Source organism: Pelodiscus sinensis, chromosome 22, assembly GCF_049634645.1.
Source record: "Pelodiscus sinensis isolate JC-2024 chromosome 22, ASM4963464v1, whole genome shotgun sequence".
NCBI lineage: Eukaryota > Metazoa > Chordata > Testudines > Trionychidae > Pelodiscus > Pelodiscus sinensis.
In genome coordinates this window covers 13201817-13222734 of record NC_134732.1, presented here as the reverse complement: position 1 = coordinate 13222734, position 20918 = coordinate 13201817, and the positions used below count along the sequence as shown (strand labels likewise).

Sequence of the window (20918 nt, the reverse complement as noted above, 5' to 3'; positions counted from 1 at the left end):
ATTCAATATCCTGAATTAAAGCATACTAAATCCTGATTTGGAGGGAAGTTATTTGGGGGATACTAGGATAACGATAAAAACCAGAGTCATCCCCTGTACCAACCTGGGTCTCTATCTGTATAATTTGACAGTGGAACTATAACACCTCTTAATACTGTGCAAATATTATGCAGGCCCATCTGGTGCATCAGTAACAAGACCAGTGTTGGATGATTATCTTGAATATCAGGCAAGCTCTTCAGGATATCAATATAACAGCCTTCTCCATTGTAAAGAAAAGAGACGATCTGCCACCCACGTAATTTGATGTATATTCAATTTCATCTTTTTATTCTATTGTGGAATAACGCACTTCTCTCCCATTTTATTTACTGTGATCTTCTGATGTATTAACATGCATAAAGTTCTTTATTTAGCATAAGGAGAGCCAGGTAAAAACGCTGCTAGCCTCCCTCTCCTGCCCATCCACAATGTGCGCACACACACAGACACGAGACTCCTGACAGAAGCTCCAACAGTTGCTTGGAGCTGCAGCCTTGACCTGTTGATGTGCCCACACCTGCTATTGTGACTCATATAGTTTGATTTAAAGAAATGTGTCTCTAGTCTCTATGCTCAGTGCAATCACGCCTTCCTCCAAAATAGAGGGAACAAAAGGGCTTTTTTTTTAAAGGCTCATAGGATAATGCCTTTTTAACTTCACCACCACCAAGATAATAGGTGAATAAGCTTCTGTTTACACTAGGTACAGCACTTCCCTGAGAGAAAAAAAATGAGATTTTCCGCCCAGTCCATTGACAGCAGGACTGGGCTCAGAGCAGGTCTAGAGCCAGATATGGTAGTAAAAATGCCTTAGTTTTATCTATACCATTGCCCTCTTTCAAAAAATAGATATTAGGGTCCACAAAAGCTAGGGATTAATACAGGGATGGGCAATAATTTGATGGGGGGACACTCCAAGATGTTGGTAACTGGTTAAGGGCCACACTTTTCTATGGGAGTGGTATGGGGTCTGGGATGGAGGTTGGGCGCAGAAGGGAGATTGGGGTAGGAGAATGGGGTGCATATCTTCTGCCGAAAACAACTTGCAGTGTAGACATAGCTTGAGTGTCCCAGCGGGGCAGGCCACAAGCCGAATCCAAAGGTTTGGTGGGCGGGATCTAGCTTGCAGACCATATCTTACTGGCCCCTGGGTTAATAACATTGACAAAGCCAGGCACACTGCAATTCAGACTAGGCCTTCAAGCTGCCTCAGAATTTCAGACTTGATCTGTGAGGCCCTGGGTCAACGGCCCTCAAACTGCAGACTATAGAGCACTGGTTTGACTCCCTCTCAGCAACAATTTACACTGAACGGCAGCTAAAATATACAAAAACATTTCCTTCTTAATTCTTCCCTAATAGGCAATTCCTGGAGTTGCTATGGAGCTAATAAGCAACAATCACAAGCAGGGGGAAGAAGTGGTGCCCAACCTATGGCCCAAGGGCCATATACTAACAATCAAGTCATTAGCACTTTGATATGACATTTCCATCATTTTAGTTTATACGAGTTTGTAAGCAGACAATACTGTACATGGAAACAACCTAATACAGGCAGTCCCCGGGTTACGTACAAGATAGGGACTGTAGGTTTGTTCTTAAGTTGAATTTGTATGTAAGTCGGAACTGGTACATATCGTAGGGGAAACTCTAGCCAAACATTTCTCCAGAGCTCAGTTTTATTCTCCCACACCTCATTTCCCTCAGTCCTTTATTCTCAAGCTGAGGTGTCTGCTGAGAAAAGCCGCTCCGCGTCTCCCTGGTCTGCTGAGGGGGGGGGGCGCTAGCTTCACGTCTCCCTGGTCTGCTGGGAGGAAGCAGCTAGTGCGGGGTTGCCTCACCCCGTTTGTAAGTAGGGATCCGATGTAAGTCGGATCCATGTAACCCGGGGACTGCCTGTATATGGGCAACAGATTGAATTTAAACTATCAATCAGCACGGGAGACTTTAAATCTTATTAAAATACTAACAGGTGAGGCCCGTTGTTGACTAGGCAAAGTCATTTTGTGGAGATTACACTTATATTTAATTTCTTGAACTTTCCTATATGAAATCGTATTTTTAAAAATGTGCTTGCAAAAGGGAAGTAAAAGAAGAGTTTTAAATTTGTAGGATTTCAATTTCAGACATTCTTCATTTTATTGAATAATTACCATACATAGTAAATTTGAATCAGAAACTTGAAAAGCTTCCATTACAGCCTCTCCCTGAGTTACGAACGAGTTACGGACCAAACATTTGGCCTTAACTCAATCTGTTCGTAACTCGGATCCCATTGAGTTACATAGCGACCGTGCTGTTCATAAGCGCAGGTTGCGTTCATAACTCGAGGACCGCTTTTACATGGGAGCTTTGGTTGTAAATGCAAACTGTCGTAACTCGACTGTTCGCAATTCGGGGAGCGGCTGTACTCTTTCCATAACTAATTTGAATTATTTTGTGATTCTTAACAGTAAACATTTTCTTTGCACTAAAATGACAGTTAAACAGGCAACTCAATTTTAATTTTGTTAGCAAATATGCTTATGAACGCTAATCATAATACAGTAGACTTCCAATAATCTGGAATATTTGGGACCTAGGTGGTGCTGGATTATCGAATATGCAATATATATACAGTATATATTGTATGTAAAGTGTTTTTAACCCTTTTTATTGTAGCACAAGCACTGTCTAGCATCACACAATGCCTGTGGTAGACTGACTCAGTCCCGTCCGGTTTCGCTCAGTTCAGCTGCTGCCATTGCTGCCTTATTACTCATGTTTTGCTGAAGCTCACTCACTAGGCTCTTGCCATTTTGATGCTCGACTATTGGTAATGATGTACAATTGGATGCTGGAATATGACTGGCATGATTTTGCAGAAATACTTTTAACGGAAAAGTTTTTCCTTTAAAAGTATTTCCACAAAAGAGCATCTAGATTAGCACGGATGCTTTTGCGCAAAAAGGGCTTTTGTGCAAAAGCATCTGTGGCCAGTCTAGATGCGATTTTGCACAAGAAAGTCCCGATCACCATTTTAGCCATCGGGGCTTTTTTGCGCAACACAGTTCTTTCCTGTCTACACTGGCCCTCTTGTGCAAGTGTTCTTGCGCAAGAGGGCTTTTTCCCCGAGCGGGAGCGGGAAAGTATTTGCACAAGAAGCACTGATTTTGTACATTACGAAGTCAGTGCTCTTGCGCAAATTCAAGTGGCAGTGTAGACGGCTGGCAAGCTGCTTTTGCACAAAATCTTGCCAGTCTAGACAAACCCTTGCAGCACTCATAAGCTTCTACTGTACTCATAAGCTTCAGGGGGTAGCCAAGTTAGTCTGTAACAGGAAAAACTTAAAAAACAATAAATAGTCTAGTAGCACCTTAGAGACTAAAAAAACATGTAGCTGTAGGGTTACCAGATGTGTTTCAAAAAAGTACCGGACACACATGATCTCAGAACGGGGGGGGGGGGGGGGGGGGGAGGAGGAGGACCGGCTGGGAGGGGAGCAGAGCTGGCCGGGAGGGGGCAGCATGAGCGTGACTACTAGCCAGGCAGTACACAACTACATATTGATACTCCTGATAATAATAAAAGTAACGTAATTAGAAAACACGAGACAATTAGAAAACATAGAATATATGTCCGGTATTTTCTCAATTTGTTTCCTGGACAGAAAGCTCAAATACTGGACTATCCGGTTCAAAACCGGATGCCTGGCAAACCTATGTAGATGGTATTATGAGCTTTCATGGGCACACTCCACTTCTTCAGATAACCAGGCCCAGGGGTGGCCCGTGAGTCTAGGCAGACTCGGCGGTCGCCTAGGGCACTACCGGCCCGGGGCACCCAATGATGATGTCACGGGGTGCCCGGGCACCCGATGATTGCGTTACGGCCCTTGATGGCCGTGCAGGCGGAGGTGCCAATCACGCCTTCTGCCTGGGGCGCCAGCTGCCACAGCTGGCCTCAAGCCACTCCTGCAGGCCTATGCCAGTTCAGATGCTGTGACAATGCAGTCAGAGAAGCAGCACCATGGTTCTGACAATTCTCTGTGCATTGGTTTAAGGGGAGAAATGTAGCTGGTGCACAGAGCCCTGCTTACTTTACACATTTGCATCCTCCAGGTCAGGGGAGGCTACAGAGGACCACGTGATGGCAGGAGGGGAGATGATCTGAAGCATGGGCATTCATAATACTTACGACTTTTTTCCAGTGAAAAACAAAAATAATTATTTAAACCTTTCGCCCAGCATATTCTGGCATAAAAAGTAGTGCATTCAGCTAATTTAAGTGGTAGGATTGGTTATGCAAAATTTGGTATCTGTAGGTAATCACAAAGTATGACTTTATTTTGCACAAACAAACTCACTCTTCAAAATATATAATAGATGTAGAATTTGTTTGGTCCCCACAAGGTTATTCTTAGGTTTATTTGACCCTCCCGTGTAATAGTTTTGATCTCCACTGCCCTATAAATTTGTAATACATGGTCAAAAATGATGGAATACTTAGCTTCCCTCAATACTATTTAACCCAAATTTCTCAAACAAGACTTGCTAAATAGTTTTTCCATCTTTCACAGCTCTGTGTCATGACCCTCTGTTTTGCCTGGTCTTTTTGTTTTACAGTTCTACTGGAGGAAAAATGTCAAGAAGAAAAAGTGGAAGACTCATAGCATCTGACCTCCATGAGTCAAGACTTTGATATTGCAAATTGGAGTGAAAGTTGATCTGCCATCAAGCAAGGAAGCTAAACTCAGCATGAGAAGAAGCTTTACAGCTGTTTTCTTTACTTAATGGAGAACATAATGAATTTGTCTGTTGTGAAGCAAGGACTTAGGAGACTGCGCCAAGGCGGAATGAGAGGAACATACGGATTCTGCAATTTCCTGCTACCCCAGACAGCTGCTCATCCCAGTATGCAAAGAGAACTCACGCAAAAAAAGCAAAGTATCAATGTGCTAGAAAACAGGAGTGACTTTACTAGGGCCATTGTGGACAGCTGGGAGTAGGGAGGAAATCAAGGATACAACCTTCACATGATATTTGTAAAGCAGACTTAGGTTAACAAGTGCTTTTTCCTCCAATGCTGATCCTCTCTCTCTCTCTCTCTCTCTCTCTCTCTCTCTCACACACACACACACACACACACACACACACACACTTCCATGCAGATCTGTAAAACAAGGCCTGTTCTGCTAAAGAAATAATTCACTGTAGGAGAGAAAGCAGCAAACTTCCTCCCCTCCACCCCAACCTCCTGTACTAACATTTTAGGGTTTAGCCTAGTCTGCACCACCTCAGGTAGCACACTTTAATCTAACAAAGTGCCAGTTAAGAGCCCACAAACTGACAACTCACTTTAAAAGTGGCATAGGGCAGAACAACAAACATCTCTTTTCACTGCTGGAGACTGGCTACGGACCCTGTCTGGAAGAAACAGACTGGGTTCAGTTATACCCTCTCCTCCTATCCCAGTGCAAAGCCTATTAATGCTGGCATATCTGTACAGAAAACAAGACCTATAGTGTTTAAAGCTACTTTCTTCTATAAACACTTGAACTGGGAGGTCTTCTAGTTAAGTAACTCCTTGTAAAGCTACTAAAAGTAAATTCCTTGATCTTTCCTGTGGCCCAAGACTTCCTAACTTACGCTCTTGAATTATGAGAGTTTACATGTGTAGGAAATGTGTGCCCTGTGCTGCCTTATTATGGCATAAGGGTCTTTCTGATTTATTTCTTCGAATATTGGCCAATTTAAGATATTGCTGAGTTATTTCACATATATTAATTTTTTGCATGGTCACAAACAGCATGTGCAGTTAGCAGACAGAGAGATTTCATAAAGCTTTCATTGTATGAAAGTGTTCGTGAGCTGTAAAGCAGAAATTAAAAATATTTGTGCTATAGTACTGGGTCACAACTCTGACATTTTCCTGGACTATTTGAGCAATGCGTGGAGGATTGGCAAAGTGACCTCATTGTAGCTTAAACCCACGCTGCACCTCTCCCTTCCCTTGGTTCAGGAGCAAGGGGGATGTTGTGTCTAGACATATTAAGACATTTTGGCAGAAAATTAGTTTAAAGTAGGAATATCCGGCAGTTTTCATGGACTTTAAAAAAAGAAAAACTTTTTTAGCCTTCTATCTTCTGCCATAGCTTCTGAGGCGTAAGGGCTATCTCTGAAAAAGCCATCACCCGCACCGCAAACAGCTGCTGTAGTCAGCCAGGACACTGATGATCACAGAGCATCTTGAGCTCATGAAAGCCTTGCTGTTTTTCAGCTGAAACAATATTTGTTGGATACAAAAATAGGATGTGCAAGGGGAAATTTACTGCCATGTGTCACCTCCCAAAAAAAACACCTACTATGCTTTTCCAAAATGCCTAATACTTTCCCTGGTGTAGCTGAAGAACGAAGAATGAGAATCTCCTTGAGATTCTCTGCCAGATAGCCAAGGGAACAGAACAGACCCATGAATCAGGGAAAGAGAATTTCTGCAGAGCTGCAGGAAGCCACCTACAATGATGTAATAATGGAAAGTCCCAGAGCAAACACTGGAATCCCTTTAATCTAACAGAAACTCACAAGAAAAATTCTGTCAGGTCTCCAGTAGTCTACCAGCTTCCCTGTTGCTGAAATTGAGATGGCTCGAGACAGTTTAGTTACTCTACTAGGCTTGCTCAAACTTATCCCTAGCAGATCTGCCCTTTTAAAGTCTTAAAATGTTTTCTTTAAAATTTAGTCCTTGTGGAAGGTGTCTGATTACCAGCCCTAGAGGCTGTAGAGAAGCAAAGGCTTCCAAATAGATTAGTCCTGGGTGGAATTCTGCATCATTGCATGTGTACAGAATTCCTGTCCCTTGCAGTTTTCTTTGCTTCCCCACAGAAAAATGACTTTCTGGCAGGGAAGCAAAGAGAAGCTGCAAAAGCAGTCATGCACCATTCTCTAGTGGTGTACTTACACCCCTGCCAAGTTTCATCTAGTACATCCAGAATCCTCCTAGCCCTCCATACCTCAACCTTACCCCACTGAACCTTAGCCTCTTCATCTGGAGCTTCCCAGTACCCAGATCACTCCCTTACTGAACTCCCTGCACTCAAACTCCCACCTAGATGAGCTCCACCATCCTGAGTCCCCATATCCAGACCCCCCACACCACTGATACATTACACTCATGCACTCACACACACGCACACACATGCACACTCCACCTTGTTGTTACCAATAGTTGCTCCCCCTAACTGCACTGGCCAGGTGAGTTAGATGGGGGAGGAGGGGAGCCAGGCTTCTGCCGATCCGGATGGATGCTCTGATGTTGACAAGACAAAAACCCGGGGTCCCTCTGCAAGATGCCTCCTATTTATCCCTCTCATGCAGCCAGTTAGTCATCACCTCGCCTTTTTTAATGCTTCAGAGAGAGTTCTTCCAAGAGCAGGCACTTGCTGCTTGACTCCCATGGCCCTCTGTATGTCCAGTCTTCTTTTCAATGAGCTCACTTCACAGGTATTGTCTTGGATCTGGCTCCCAGCCCCTTCCACCTTTGCAACTGCTTCTGGAGGTGCTCACCTTTCAGTCTCCATTCACACCTCATTCATTTCAACAGGATAATCAAAGAAAGGGAAGAGATCTCAAAAGATATTTTTCTTTACCTTAACTATTCCTAAGACTTATAACAGTGGTCCCCAACCTTTTGGAGCTGCCGTACGCCTGGGGGCGGAGCCACGCATGCACCACGCTCCTGAGGGCGGGGTCCCCCGTGCACCGTGGGCCTGGGGCCAGCGCCCCCTTGCACTGTGCGTCCGGGGGAAGGGCCGCCAATTCCCCGCATGCTGAGGGGCAGGGCCGCTCATAGCCACGCGCCCGGAGCTGGTGCTCCCCATGTGCCGTGCGTCCGGGCGCAGGACCGCCCATTCCCCATACGCCTGGGGGCAGGGCCGCCCATTCGCCACATGCCCGGGGCTAGTGCTCCCCATGCACCATGCACCCAGGCGTGGGGCTGCCCATTCGCTGTGCGCCCAGAGGCAGGGCCACCCATGCGCCCAGGGCCGGCGCCACGATTGTGCAGCGCGCCCAGGACCAGCACCGTGCATGCACCGCGCGCCTAGGGTGGGGCTGGCCCCGAGCACTTGGCAGGCGCACATAAATGCCCCGGCGGGCACCATGGTGCCCACGGGCACCGCGTTGGGGACCACTGACTTATAACATTAAGAGCTTGATACAAACTTTCTATGGACTTAATACAAGGGATTCTGTAAGAAGGCTTAACATAAAGATATATATAAAAGGATATAAAAGGAATTACAAAGTTTCTCTTAATACAAAGTTGTATGAGAATGATACATGGTTATATAGACAAGATCTTAATAGAAAGTTATATGATACATGGTTATATGGGAATGTTACAGGGATTTATCCACACCTCCATGCCTCTGTGCATCCATATCCCTCCACACCTAGACCCCACACTGAGTTCCTGCACCTAGATTGTCCCACACAGAATCCTCTCAGTGCACATCTGGATTCCACCCCTACAATGAGACCTTCCACACTTGCATCCTGCCTGCCCCACACCTGGTGTGTCTGTCATAGAGGGGTCAGGTCCCAGGGTGTTTCGGGGGCAGGCCTCAATCTGTGTTATCTGTGTAAGAGTCGGATGAGAGGTGGAGGGGAGGTTGCAGGGTGATCTTTGTGCAGACAATGGCTTGTGCCTCCCACTGCCAGGTTAGAGCCTCAGCCTTTATTTATTGACTGATAGAACTTGCAGCATTGTAAAACACTGCATGCAGAATTTTTAAATTTTTTTGGCATGGAATTCATAATTTTTGGTGCAGAATGCTCTCGGGAGCAATAGATGCAAGAGGTGTAGTGTCAACACAAGATTTCAGCACACTGTTCAAGCCCAACCTGAATATGTCCTTCACCCCCACAAGAAGAAATTATCCAAGTCTTCATGCTTTTTTAATCCTGGGCCCCTCTGGCACATCTTCCAAATAGGGAGGCAGCTTTCTGATGTTTACATTTGTTCATTGAGACCCAAACTAAGACCATTTTCTTATATATAGGCCATTAACAACCATTAAATTATAATGGCTTTGAATCCAGCCATTTGGGTGTGATTAAAACTAGAGTTTTTTTGCTCCTATGGCCCATTACCAATTCCATGAGCCCCCATCTACTTTAAGTATCTGACTTGAGACAAGATCTCTATTGTAACCACACTAGAGGGTAAGCGTTGGATTATGATAACTTTATGGCCTTTACAGAGCAGAAAGGTACAGACCCAGTTTCAGGGGCTGTTATGTTTATGAGGGTTAGCCAGCAGCCTGGGGACTAAGGGGTTAACCTTACCTAACCAGGTACATTCAACCAATAGGAATGTAGGTAGGAATTTCAAACTGGGACAAGGGAATTTTTGGTTCTTCCCTCTTCTTTGTCTCTGCGGCTGTGTCCAGACTCAGGGGTTTTTTCGAAAAAACTTCACCTGCATCTAGACTGCAGCCACGTTCTTTCGAAATTAAATCGAAAGAACGCGGCTTTTCTTTCGACGGCGGTAAACCTCATTGCACGAGGAAGAACGCCTTTTTTCGAAAGTGCTCTTTCGAAAAAAGGCATTCTTGAATGCAAACAGGGGTTTTTTGAAAGAGAGCATCCAGACTGTCTGGGTGCTCTCTTTCGAAAAAGCAGCTTGCTTTTTTGAAAGTTCCGCTTGCAGTCTAGACGCGCTTTTTCGAAAGAGGCTTTTTTGAAAGTATCTTTCGAAAAAGCCTCTTTCGAAAGAGGCTTGCAGTCTAGACATAGCCTGATAGTCCCCTCCAGCTTCTGAGGGAGACAGACATGTCTCTGTCTCCAAGAAACAATTCTTCACTTTTTGTAAGTAGGGTAAAATTTAGATAAATCTGTTAGGTTTTATTGTTTTATGGCTTGGGTATGGGATCTGCAGTCTGTGCACTTTTTAAAAAATGTTTTGGCTTTTCTTTGTAACTAAGTTCTAGGCCCATGGAGTTTCTCCATGAGTATACTATTTTGTTTCTTTTCCATCTAATCCTTATGCTTGCTACAGGAATATTGTGGTGATAATCAAAGTTTTCTCTTTTCTTTTATTAACCTGGTATTGGTTAATGGTTGTGTCCTGCTTTGTACTTTAGGGCTGAGATTCCCCAAGTGCTCTCTCCACTGATTTTTCACATCAATATTTCGGTGGTGGCAGCAGAGATTTTTATCCCCAAAATCTAGGTTGTTAAGATTTGGGGGGAAGTTTTATGCCAAAACCTGGTAGATAAGGTTTTGGGGTACTTTTGCTTGCCCCCATTTCTGCATTTATCATGCCAGAGTGGGGAAGGAGCCATGACAGGATAGGACTGGCCCGGAGGGAAACCGGGAATTTCCCAGTGGGCTGTAGTGTCCACATGCCATTGCCCCTCACTCCGAGCGGCTCCGCATCTGCGCTGTATGCGGCACACAGAGCCCAACCCACCACCTGCGCCGCGTGCTGGACATGATGCTGGGGCGGGGCTTGAGGGGCACGCAGGGGTGATGGCATGGGAAGAGCCATTCTCAACCCATTTCCCGGGCCTATTTTGATTGCTAGTACGCTCCTGCCCAGTTTTAGTAAGGGGAATGACATTCATTTCAGAACTGACTTTGGAGGGTTTTATGTCAGTTTTATTCTTTAAATATCTTTTATTATTCTTTGATTTCTCTCAATAATGCCTAGGACCTAACAGATGAAGAAAGAAGTTACAATAAGAATTGGTGTGTCCCTGCAGTACCGTACCATGTTCAAGAAGACAGGATTGCAAGTAGTTATATATTCTACTGTTCCTCTACAGCTATAGTTTAGTGGGTAGGTGCAAGACATTCTACATGAAATCTTCCCCTTGATGCTCAAAAAGAAACACTATCAAACACATTTTAAATGTGATCAATGTATATAGACCTGGAACTGTTGTAATACAATAGGAGATGGTCTCAATTATTTTAAAATTCATTATTTCTAAGAAAGTTAAAAGCATGTTGCAAGACACACAAAATCTAATGCAGGATTCTGCGGTGTAGGGCTGCCTGACCCAGCAGTTCCCTCAATAAACATCATTTCTAGAACTGTGCAGCCAACAGCGAGATTGGTGATAATACAAAAATGTGTTTTGACATGCAGAGGTGTTTATATTAATTTCTGTTCCATTCAAAACTGGATGAGGAAAGTGCTTGACAAATTGGAGAGAAATTAATTGATAGGAAGATTCCTGAGCTTGTAAGATTACAAAAAAGCAGAGTGTACAAAACGCCTAACTACTGAAAACATTAATTGGAACTGCTCATTTATAATTCTAAACAACTCCTTTCTACAATTCAAGAATGGAAGAAAAGAAATGGGTAATAATCCAGCTATAAAATATGGAAGACTATTTAGTCTGAATTAGATCTTGAAGAATAAACCAAATATAGAAAAGAATATTTACATCTGACTCCCTCAAATATTTAGTATTCTATTTACACTTATTTTATCGTGGTGCCTAGTTAGGGTGCCCATATTTCCCTGTGCTGAATACAGGACACCTGTTTAAATTACTTGTATTCAAGTGAGTTCAACAGCAATCAATTCGAACTGTGCAGTACAAACATTCAAATTAACATCAAGTTGACTGAGTCCCTGTTATAAAGAAATGTGCAGAGCTGGATTCTTTTTATTTACCTTCTTATCATTAAGGCTTTAGGGTTCACACAGGGAGAGGTAACACACTCACATATCCCTCTCATATAGAGGGGTGACCAACCCAATGCTCTCTGTCACCCTGCCCTCCATGCCTGGCTGGGTCTCTGGAGACAGACCCACCTTCCTGGTACCTGGAACCATGACTTCCTGAAGCAACACACTGTGGAAGTGTGGAGGAGGATACTAGGGTCATATCCACTCCTGCAGATTTCTGAATATAAAGGGCCAATGGGAGGGAAGCAGAGGCAACACATAATTGGTCCCCAACTGGAACCTCTCTATACTTAGCAGCCACTGCAACTTGTGTTGCACAATCAGAACTGCCTGAAAATGGGATGGGGGTGGGGCCCTGCTGGCCAGGAGCCAGCACACAGTGGCTGCTGCGCTGACAGACTTTCGGGGGAGGGGGCGGTCTCTGCCTCCTGCACCTTCACCCTGTCACCAGCCTTGCACACCTACCCTCATCATCTGCCCCTGGAACCACCCCCCATAAACCACAGATGGGTAGGTGGCTGGTGGGCAGGGATCGCTGGTACTGATGGGGGAAGGGGAAAGACAAAAAATATAGGACAATTTGCCCATTTTTAAAGAAAAAGTCAGGACACCTGTAGGAGGGCTTAAATACAGAATTGTCCCTTTAAAAATAGGACTTCTGGTCATCATATGCCTAGTGCACAGTGAAGCTGCATACAACTAATTTGATCATTCGAGTGCTGGACTTGTAATTCATGTCCTGGAATAGTCAGTCACATTGGAATGTTCACCCACATTTGGATATGAAAGGATTGCTGAAAGTCAATTTCATCCGTGACCATATTAAAGTGGTTTTATTCATGTTATTCAGTGTCTTGAACTAGTTGACGAGCACTTGAGACCGTTCAAAAGTTAGCTTTTAAACCAGTGGATCCAGGAGCCATCTCTATTAAAGAGAGTTTTGAAAACGTATGTAGACAGACAAGTAGCTAGCATGGTACTGTTGACTACCACATCCTTGGCAAGGAAACTGGATTCTTATGATATTATGATGCACAGTTTAAAAAATTTACCATGGGCACAAGCAACAGAGCTTCTTCCACAAATTTCCTGATCTGCTCCAAGTGACAGCTACATACTGACTGGGTTGCTAAACAAAACAGGAAACCCACATACCTCAGTGTGTAGTGCACGGTTACTTTCAAAGGCCCTGGTCAATCATAGAATTTCAATTCTGCTTTTAATTAATCGTGGTTAAATGCATGCAATGTCTGTAATATAATTCAATGCCAGCCCATGCTGCAATTTAGGCCCATTGCTTCTTGTCCTATCCTCAAAGGTTAATGAGAACAATTTCTCTCTCTCCTCTTCTACATGAAAGGTTATTACTTGTGCCCCCTCTCAGTTCTCTTCTCCAAACAAAACAATTTTTTTCACCCTTCCCATAGGTCATGCCCTTCATGACTTCGAATCTTTTTTTTGTTTGGTTTTTTTTGCTCTTCTATGGACTTTCTCCAATTTGTCCACATCTTTCTTGAAATGTTGCATCCAGTAACAGACACAATATTCCACTTGAGGCTTTATTTGGTCAGAATGGAGCAGAATTACTTCTCGTGCCTGGCTTACAACTCTCCTGCTCAATACATTCCAGAAGGATAGCTTTTTTTTTTTTTTTTGGCAACAGTTACACTGTTCACTCATATTTAGCTTGTGATTTACTATGACCCTGTTACTCTTCTTCCTAGGCAGTCATTTCTGATTGAGAATGCACAATTGATCATTCCTTAGTAAGTGGAATACTTAGTATTGTCCCTATTAAATTGAAGGGATGCCATCTACTCAGTTTCAAAAGAGTGATTTAAATAACAGTTTCAAGTATCACAAATCTTCCTGCCAGTGTTGATGGTGTTATGTTTTCTGGGTTTTTTAAATAGCTTAAAACGGTTTTAAATTCACATGGCCTGACGGTCAAACATGAGAATCTGATAGAAATGGGAAAGAGGAGCAACATGACCCATGCCATCAAATGGAGACAACAAATCACAAGGAGAAATTATTTGTCAGAATTCAGTCATATTAAAGATTACGTGTTACAACGAGACCTGCTGGGCTCTTGTACATTTAAAAAAAGAAGTGCTACTGCTGCAGCTGTGCCTCTGTGGTAGAGGCAGTAAGGGGGGAAAGTGACTAGTCAACTAATGTGTCGACTATCCGATAAGCTTTTGCTTATCAGATAGTAGACTAGTCGATTAGTCACTTACATCTCTACTATGGCCTCTGGGCTGCATCTGGCCCATCAGACCTTTTAGGCTGGCCCTCGAACTCCCATCCCAGCTCGAGATTGGGATCAGGGGCTTTCCCGCTCTGTGCATGTTGTGGCTCTGCACAGCTCCTGGAAGCCAAGTGCCACAGCCCTAAGTGCTGACTCTGCAATGTCCACTGGCTGGGACCATGACTGCGACACCTTCAGACCGGGCAGTGCGCAGAGCCGCCTGGTGGCACCTCTGCACAGGTGCCAGACCAGGGAGTGCCACTGCATCCAAGAGCTGCTGAAGGTAAGTGATGCCTGCAGCCTGCACACCCTCTGCACTCCAACCCTTTGCCCCAGTCCTGATCTCCCCACCCCCGCTCTTTGAACCCATCAGCCCCAGCCTGGAGCCCCTTCCATCCCCCTGAATTCCTCATTCCTGGTCTCACCCTAGAGCCAGCACCACTTGCTGAAGCCCTCACCCTCAACTCCCAGTTTTGTGAGCACTGACAGCCCGCCATATAATCCTCATACTGAGAGGTGGCCTTCAAGCCAGAGAGTTTGCCCACCCCTGACTTAGATGGATTGGGTTAGATCTAAGGTGAGTGACAACTCTGAGATTTTCATGATGGAATCAAGCACCTCATCCCTGCTCTTCCCTTTTCCCCTCAATTCCCAATACAGCAAAGCGTTCCTTGCTACCCTCCCCATCCCACCCGCACCCCGTTTATGAGAAATAATTCAGAACAGGATGAATATGGAGCACTAAATTATAGGCCACCGAGTTTGTACCAATTAAAATTACATTCAAGTACATTTCAACCTGATGAATTTATGACAAGTTCCATTACCGAAAATTAGAAGAATTTCTGAACCTTAGCCCCGAGACTGTCACACTAGACAGGGGAGGTGGTGGCTTGTGTTGAGATCCAGTTTTATTTGTGATTATTCCCGACTGCAACTCTTGCCGGGAGAATTCTGATCTCATTTGTAACTGCCTTTGTGCTTGGCCATCTATGGGAGTACAAAACTCTGGGTATTGGCAAGGAATAAGGGGCATGGAGAGAAGTTCAGCTACCCGGATCAGACACTTGCTCAGGGCTGCACTATCAAGGCTACATGCTCAGCCTCTCGGCAGAGCGGAAGAGTCACACCTCAGGTGCTCTGGCAACTCTCTACTGGATGACGAGAACAGCACAGGGGAAGCATGTCAGGCCAAGGGGCCAATCAGAACGCCTGGAAGAACACGGCATTCATTATATAGTATAAGACAGATGTTCTCAAACTGTAGCCCATGAGCTCTGGTCAGGTGGCCCATGGTTAGTTCTCTCTAAGGTGCACATCTGGGCATTTGCACACAAGAGACTGAAGAGTTGCCTACCTAATTAGTGGCTTACAGGTGAGACTCCATGAAGTAGGTGGTTGGGCCCTGGATCCTGACATGGAAGGCGAGGTGGTGGCCTGGAGGGAATATGGGACATATAAGAGGGGGCAGTGGGTTGAGGTGAAGGAAATAGGAGGAAAGGGACAGTGGGAAGAAAAGTGGGGTGGGGGGAAACCGGGATGTGCAGGGATGCAGTAGCCAGAGAAAGAGGTGACTTTCCCCAGCTCCAGCGCTGTGGCTGCCAGTGAGAGACATTCCCACCCCTTTTCCCAACGTGAGCTCTGTGGCTGCTGTGTCAGGGGAGAGACCCCTACTGATATTAAAATATGAGTTGCATGCTTTTATCTGTAGAAGAAAAAAAGTGTTAACTATTATTAAGGGATTTTAATATAGCACTCTTATCCAATGCCCTTTACAATAGTTAGCTACTGGTACAAACAACATTTGGAAAGAGTATTAAGTGGTCAGCAATTTTCAAGTAAAGGAAAGAAAAGAAAAAGTTTGAGAACCATTGCTATAAGACAAGTCAGGTGAGCTGAGCTGGCTCTTGTAACCTCTGACCCTTGAGCTGGAGGTCAACAAACTCCTCCTCCACTCCCATAGCAGAGTTAGGGATTTTCCACGGGTTGGCTCAAGTTAATTCTACCTCCATCAGTGGGATGTGACATGGCAGCTGGATTTTTGGGTTTAATTCCCCAAAACCTTGCTCAACTCAGGCAGAGAACGCTTTCCCTATGTAAGCATTAATAAGCAGGAAAAAGAGCACAGTTAAAAGTTATTACAATGGGGCAATGCCCCACAGTGACTCTTTTTCAAGATCAACGCTATACTTGCCTAACACCACCACCACAAAAACACCATCTCTCCAAGTCCAACGCAGCCACTTTAGAATCAGGTTCAGGTCTGGATGCCTTGTCAGCACAGTAAGTAGTCTCAAACAAGCACAAAACAAGAGAGGGGCATATAGTAGCCATACCACCCACCCGCCTGTGTTTTATTGGAATATGTAGGGACATGAGGAAACCCAGCAATGCCACTGGTCAGGGCTGTGTCAGCAAGATTTTAAGAGAGATGTCCAGGATAATCAGATACCTTGAAGCTGACGGGATGAATTTGGGCAATAGTTTACAGAAAGTGAGAGCTGTTAGCCTTTTCAGTCATCTTTATAAGGCTATGAAGCCACAGCAATAAATCAAGCCGATATTTCATCTTGGTATGTCATGCACATCTAACAGCACTGTTTTAGAACAGAGCAACATTTGACCAAAGGCATATTGTGTGTGAGTGGAGAGGGAGGGGTGAGATGGGGAGAAGGGAGGAGGAAGGGAAGAGATCACCTTTTTCATCTAGGGCCTGATTTGCAAAGGTGCTGAGCATTCAGCTCCAGTGGAAATTCATAGGCCTTCGGTTGCTCAGCACCTCAAAATTAGGGCATGCTTATGCTGCACCCACAGGTACACCTGTAGGACAGATACCGGTGCTAGCACTGCTAAAAACAGCCATGTCCATGTGGCAGCATGGGCTTCACAAGCACAGCAGGGACCCCTGTGATGCACTTTTGTGACTAGCCCATGCTTCAGTCTGTACCACAATACCTACCTGGCAATTTTTACCCATGATAATCCATGGAACATTAGCGTAAATATGTCTGCCAGAAGAGCATCACAACTCAGCCTGTGGTGTACACATGCCTTTGGAGTTTATAAACTTGAAGGTTTAGGACAAAAATGTATGCATGTCATTCTTTGCACCATTATGTATCCTACTAACTTGTGCAATCTTCTATAATATCCAGTTCTGAGGTGCATAGGTGTATCACAAGCTTCTTTAGTGGTTCAGACAGCTACTGAATTTGAGTCTAACTCTATTTTTGCATGCACAGCTGACCTGAAATGTTGGGGGAGGGGAGAAACAAATCTCCTCAGAAGAAAAGTGCAAACTGCCTGTCTTTCTAATACTAGGTTGTCAAAGCCAATGAGGAAGAGGAAGAGGTTCTTACACAGCTTCCATCTTCAAGTCATCTGCAATGTCCCGAGAGAGATGTAGGTAAGTGTTACCTGAAGCCGGATAAAATTTGTACAAGTGTTGCCATTTCATCCAACAGCTGCAAGTAAAACAGGAAATTGAAGATTGTTCTTGTGACCCCATATTGTCAGAACACATTACTATACCTTCATTCATAGGATGCAATATTTAGTGGCCAAGACCCCTTTACTAGGTTTGAAATATAACAAAGTGTGTTCCTTCCCTGCCCTCCCCCTGGTGTTAGTCCTTGGAAAACGAATGTTAGCTCACTGATTTTACTGAGTTCCCTGTCATTTTAAATATAGCTTGAAGTCTCAATGACATTTTAGTGCTTTTAAACAACTACAGCAAGGCTTTGCTTTAAGAGAAAAAGACTCCCCCTAAGTCGTTTGGCACCACCAGCAGTTAATATATTCCAAAACGCCCTGCATGGTTGCTTAGATTAGACTTTAAGAAACCATGTATTTTGAAGTCACTAAACAAATAGAGTCTGTAGATACAGAAGTGAAAGCTCATTTGACTGGCTCCGTGGGGTCTCAATTACCACAGGGCAACCCAGAGCCTATTTTTCTTCCTTTGTACACTCTTGATTAATTTTCTTCAGATATTTTAAAGTCAAAAACCAAAAATGCGATAATGCAATTACTTTCAGACGTCTCACGTATAATCCAGGAGCCTTGCAAGACAAGCATGAAACTTAAAAAACTACTAGCCTCTTCCCTTCCCCCATGCCTTTAGGAGTATCAGTGCTCCAGGCTGGCAAGAATTAAACCTCAGAAGTAGGCTCTGAGACAGTATATTGCAAAGTGGAAAAGCACCTCTGATTTTTTATTTAGATACAGTTAAAAATGAATGTGTGAGAGAGATTCATAGAGTGGATAAATTTTCCCTTGGCCGTAAGATACCTGGCAGAGCCAGTTCCACTGGAACAGCGAACCTGATAAGAATTGGAATGATCCGTGTGAAATAAATGTAACATGCAGTCTGTGGAAGGGGGAGCCGGGGGACAAGAGACAGTGAGAATAACGACATCATCTTTTTATAACCTCTTATTCCAGAGAGAAATATTTCTAGCAGAGTTACCTGGGAATTATGTCTCATTGGGGTTATGACACTATTCGATACACAAGAAGCAGGGACAATTTGTGACTTGATCCAAATTCAAATGACTCAATCTGTAACTAACTTCTAAAATAGGCTCTCTTACATTTCAGTGGGAACATATAAGGGTTTTCACAGAGTATCAAAATCAAGAGCATAGTCTATTACCCAATGGGTTATGAAAAATATTTGAAAGCAGGCAAGTGCATGTGTGCAGCTTCCATTGATTTTAACAAGAACTGCATGCATGTATCCCAGGGCACAATTAGCCTGAAGCTTAATTTTTAATATGTTTACACTATGTTGTTCTAAGCCCAACTGTTCAGTCAGTCTGTCTCTGGGGGAAAGTTAGTGAATATTACAAATAGTTGGATCCAATTTAAAGACAGCCAGGGGAATATAGCCACTAGGGAAAGAAAGCAAGTTATTTTCAGCTAGAAAAATTAAAGAATTTTAACAGCTTGCTAAGGCTCCAGAGTGTGGTATCACCATGAACTTGAAAGTAAATGGATGTTCTCAACTTGCCTTTACTCTAAGGTACTTACACACTCTTTCCCAATCAAGTGTGGCACCTATATTATTTGACTGCCACACAATTGGTGACATTTATACTCCCAACAATCTTAAGAAGGGACATTTATAATCCCCATTTTATAGGTGAGGAACTGAAACACAGAGCAACTAGTGACTTATCTGAGGTCACTCAGAATGTGAACCCTAATGCTAGGGACATTACAAGTCAGCAGGAGAGAGACAGTAAGGAATAGTTCTGTGTGACACTAGGAGATGGACACAGTGACCCAAGGAGTCTTTTTTCCATCTCTGACTTCTAGGCTATTCAGACATCTGATTAAGCACATTAGCAGGATATTTCCATTCAAATAAATCAGCAGTCTACACTACGAGCGCCGCAGCCATGCTGGAGGAACCTGTAGCTGTAGGCTCCCTACACAGATGGAAGGGTTTTTTCCTGTCACTGATGGTAATTCACCTCCCCAAGTGGGATAACTAGCTCAACAAGCATTCTTCTGTGGACATAGCTGGGTCTATAGTGGCAGTGAGGTCGGCGTAGCGACAGTGCTATGCGACATTGCTAGGTCTACATTTTAAGTTGTAAACCAGACTTAATACAAATATTTAATTGTCCTCAAGCTTCAACACCAACATTCTGTAGGTGAGCCACACCTCTTATAGCCTTTGCTTCAAGTGTTTATACATTTCAAGGGCAAAAACCTGATTTTTTTTTTTTTTTAATTTCAGGAAACTGATTTCTTCAGGACAAGGGCTGTGCTTACTGTCTCTAATCTACAGCAGGTAGCATAATAGATCCCTTGCTTCATTTAGAGCCTCTAGGTCAGGGGTGGGCAATAATTTTTGACTGGGGCCACTTCAGAAGGGGCAGGGCCTCAGGCAGAAGGGGTGGGGCCAGGACATATCTGTGCTTCCCCACTCTCAGATCCTGACTGGTCTGGGGGAGGGGGAGTGCACAAAGTTGTTGCCCCCTCCCCCCAACAGAACTGCCAGCTGTTCTGAACAGCTGGCAGTTCCCTCTAGGTACCTGTGCCCCTGGTGGTGGGAGACTTTGTGTGCTTCCCCCTGCTCCCGCCCTACAAGGGAGTGCCACACTTAGAGTCACCCACCAGCTGAGCAGCAGCTGGCAGGTTGACTTTAAGTGCTGAGCCCCTGGCAGGGTGGGAGGAGACTTTGCACACCCCCAAGCCAATCAGGGTTCGGGGGCTGAGGGAGCGTGCAAACTCTCCTCTCGCCCTATGGCACTTCTAAGCACCCTGCACTCCTTGCAGGACAGGGGCAGGGTGGGACGAGACTCCATGCGCTCACTCCGCCCCCGGGCCTTGATTGGCCTGTGGCGGGGGAACAGCAAGGCCTCAATGGGCCAGATGCAGCCCGTGGAGGCCATTTTGCTCACCCCTGCTCTAGGTGCTCCTAAAGGGCAAGAATGTCTTTTTGTCTCATTTTTATTCAATTCAAGCCCTGCTCACAAACATTTATGTATATACAATATTAGATTCTTACTCACCAGGCTATACAAATGTCTGAACAGCTTCAGCTTTGATGGGAGAATAGCTAGTGTGGAAAGAAACACAAGGCCATTAGGAAATGTTAATACAAGCCACCTAAAGCACAGGCCTCTTAGGGCTTGCTTATTCAGGGATATATATAATTATGCACAGTAACAAGCTAAACCAGAAAGAGCCATTTATTCTGAAATAAGTGTATCTACATAGGAAACTGTATCACTATAACTACCATGGTAGATTTCCCCAGATAGACCAGCCCTCAGAAGAGAGCTGAGCATTTCAGAAAATGCAAATCCAGGACAGGTTAACACTATCAATTATAAACCACATTTTCTGCCACAATCTATGCAGGATCTGATTAGGTTTTTAAATGGAGCTGGCCACTACTAAACAAAAGACAGTATGCTGTGGTTTT

The 20918-nt window shown here is 44.4% G+C and overlaps 1 protein-coding gene across 1 annotated transcript in view; it reads right to left on the bottom strand.

Annotated features, from left to right (window-relative positions):
* Positions 1–20518, bottom strand: part of NCS1 (neuronal calcium sensor 1) — a 164349-nt gene extending 143831 nt beyond the window's left edge. The window contains exon 1 of the mRNA XM_075905251.1: positions 20503–20518. The gene's annotated coding sequence lies outside the window, so the exon portion shown is untranslated. The remainder of the gene's footprint in view (positions 1–20502) is intronic.
* Between the last annotated feature and the right edge of the window lie 400 nt (positions 20519–20918).